General features: G+C 31.3%; 1 protein-coding gene across 2 annotated transcripts in view; it reads right to left on the bottom strand.

Annotated features, from left to right (window-relative positions):
* Nucleotides 1-2,090, bottom strand: part of LOC117122723 — a 10,026-nt gene extending 7,936 nt beyond the window's left edge. The window contains exon 1 of one of the 2 annotated variants that reach the window (XM_033268418.1): nucleotides 2,055-2,090. The gene's annotated coding sequence lies outside the window, so the exon portion shown is untranslated. Of the gene's footprint in view, nucleotides 1-401; nucleotides 691-2,054 lie in introns of those variants that run through there. The other variant, XM_033268417.1, reaches the window with a different exon arrangement.
* Between the last annotated feature and the right edge of the window lie 852 nt (nucleotides 2,091-2,942).

The following is a 2,942-nucleotide window of genomic DNA, read 5'->3' as shown; positions in this document are numbered from 1 at the left end:
AGTATAAGTACAGCAAAGCAAATTAATCGGCGTTTCTGTTGTCTGTTAAAATTATATATTTGTATATAATATGAATATTAATATATATATATATATATATATATATATATATATATATATAAATCATCAAAGAAGGGTAAATACATATAGAAATGGCATTATGAACATGTTTCCGAAATACAAGTTTGAATTGACTTGAATATAGGCCTAGGCCTATTTTATATATAGGATTATATAGTGTGAATGTATTTCGTATACTGTTTGCTGTTTTTAGTTGGCCCCTAAAGCATCCAGAGCATGCACGAAGATAACTGTCTCTGCAAATCACGTACCTGTATAAAATAAGCTTAAACAACTATCTATCATGGCTTGTAAATAATATACGCAAAGTCGTTTCTTACCTTTATCATTTTTCCTATACATGCCACATTTCATAATAATGTCTTCTGTTATTTCATCTGCTACCCTTTGCAATAGAAGAAGTTACTATTGACTAAATGAGTTATAAAATTCTGTAGTTCTGAGTGTTGTAATTGGTATGGAAATGAATACAACGCAACCGTCATAATAAGATAGAAAAGCGCATCGAGAATTGAAATACACATTGAAGGCGGAAACAAGTAAAGTCGATCCGTTTATACAACGTCTCATATCGAAAGCATTAAAGCAAAATCAAACAGTAGCGACTGTTTTAATATATTTTACGTTGGTTTTGATTTTGTTTAGTGGCATTATTTCCTGGTGCAGCTTAATGTTACGTCACAGAGGGCGTGCGCTATTCAACATATTTACATTCGACTATAATAGCCTAGGCCCGTACGTAGTTTCTGGGAGTATTGAGGATTTCCTTAGTCATTTTCCTTCCTGTTTTCATACGTTCAACTTTTCTGGAAGTCGAAACATGTGTGCACATATTAATGTTATGGATTAATGGTTAAGCCTAGTCCTCAATATGAGCCTTGTATACCATTCCCCTTGAAAGCGTTTTTAAGGATGTGGATAGCCATTGCAGTTCTCTTTAAGACGTTAAGGTTTTTTGCGAAACTATTTTCACAGGCAATAAGTATGCATTCGCGCATGAGTTGACGGTAAGCAGAGTGTGCAGCATGAGTTATTATAGTCAGCGCACGCGTTCGCGTTGAACTGCAACCACGATACCTTTTACAGGATTAACTTGGTTTTGGCTATTCAGAATAATAATGATGATAGTAATACTGTAATACTAATGATGTTGACAATGATAATATAATAATGATAATGACAATAACAATTACAACGAGAATGACACCGATCACGATTATAATAACAATAACGATGATAATGAATGGTAATAATGCAATGGTAATGATGGTATGATAGCAATGGCAATGACAAAGATACAGATAATGATGATTACTATAATATTGGCGGTGATGACGATGATAATGATATGATGATGGTGAACTATAATATATAATAATACCGTAATAATCCTAGTAGTAATCATGATAATAAACATAAGAATAAATAATAATTATCGTAGGCCTATATTATAATCAAAGATATGCCTTTGCTTATGAATATGACTGTGGCAGATGCCATTAATACAATATTACCTTTAGTGCTTTTGAAAATATAGCCTACGCTAGAAGGTTTTGAACAATGCGTCAAGATTTCATACCACGAAGATCTTAAAAATAAATGCATCACGGAAGCGGCTTGTTTCATTCATTCATATTTAACTCAGTCACAATGCAAACGCGGTACTTAGCAAAAACAAAATAACGCAAATTACCAAAAGATAATTTCATAAAAGTGTAATTAAAGACCCAATCGAGTTTTCGTTAACATTATATTTTTTTAAAAATATATCTTTAATTTCGTAAAATGAGAGGAAACCTTTTTTGACTGGATGTTGAGGAAGTTCGCATGTGTGACCGAATTATTCTTGATAAAATACTAAAAAAACAAACCGAAATATACAAGATTTTGACAACCCTTGACAAAGAATTATTACGATTTGGTGTCAGAAGTAGGATGTGATTAAATAACCTTGCATTGTTTTTATCACTCACGTTTAAAACCTATTGGTATTTGTACTGTCACGACATATCTAAATGTCCACCACCATTATACCGCGGCGCTGTGTTACGTTTCAGCAATGATCAGCGCTTTTAGCTTTAGTTTAGCTTTAGATATTATATCAGTATGATATGTTACCTTTTTGTTTTATAAATAAAAGAAAAACAAGAATTGTTGAAATCAAGAAAAAAACGTATATAGGCCTATATGGTAATGGTTGTGTACGTACCGGTATGTGCGTATTATACAGTATATACATGTGCATGTGTACGAACAATTATGGAATGTGAAAAACAATATATTAATGTATTTTTTAGAAATTAATTAAAAGATGAGTTGAAAAAATTTACAGTCATCCATTGTGGACTTGAGTTTTAATTTTTATATTTTGTCATTGATGACAGAAAAAAATCAAAATGTAACCAAAAGAGATAGAAATAAAGGTGGGTTAAATTCCCACGAAAGAGAAAAAAAAATGTCATCGTATTTTTTAACACTCTGTTAATAAATAACTTTGCCACAATTATTATTATTACTATTATTATTATTATTATTATTATTATTATTATTATTATTATTATTATTAGGCCTATTATTATTATTAGGTGTAGTAACTCTAATGTATGATTAATTCATAATGGCGATTACACTGTCTAAACAAGTATCATATACTGTAAACAAGTATTGGGATAAAGGTTTTTTAATGTGTTAGGTGGATATATGTTACTTAAGTGATGACTGTTAACTCGTTGATATGCGACCGACCGATATTTTCTTGCCTCTCGCGGTGGCGCATTTCATCGACGAGAACTAAAATTGAGCGGTAAAATCGTCAGCCATGCAAGGTACATTTTATTCATTGACTATTGTAATCCCACTTG

The sequence above is a fragment of the Anneissia japonica genome, unplaced genomic scaffold, assembly GCF_011630105.1.
Source record: "Anneissia japonica isolate Jap-2015-1 unplaced genomic scaffold, ASM1163010v1 scaffold287978_len313048_cov192, whole genome shotgun sequence".
In the NCBI taxonomy this organism is placed as follows: Eukaryota; Metazoa; Echinodermata; class Crinoidea; order Comatulida; family Comatulidae; genus Anneissia; species Anneissia japonica.
Note: the sequence above shows the minus strand (reverse complement) of the source record. Positions and strands in the feature narration are given on the sequence as shown.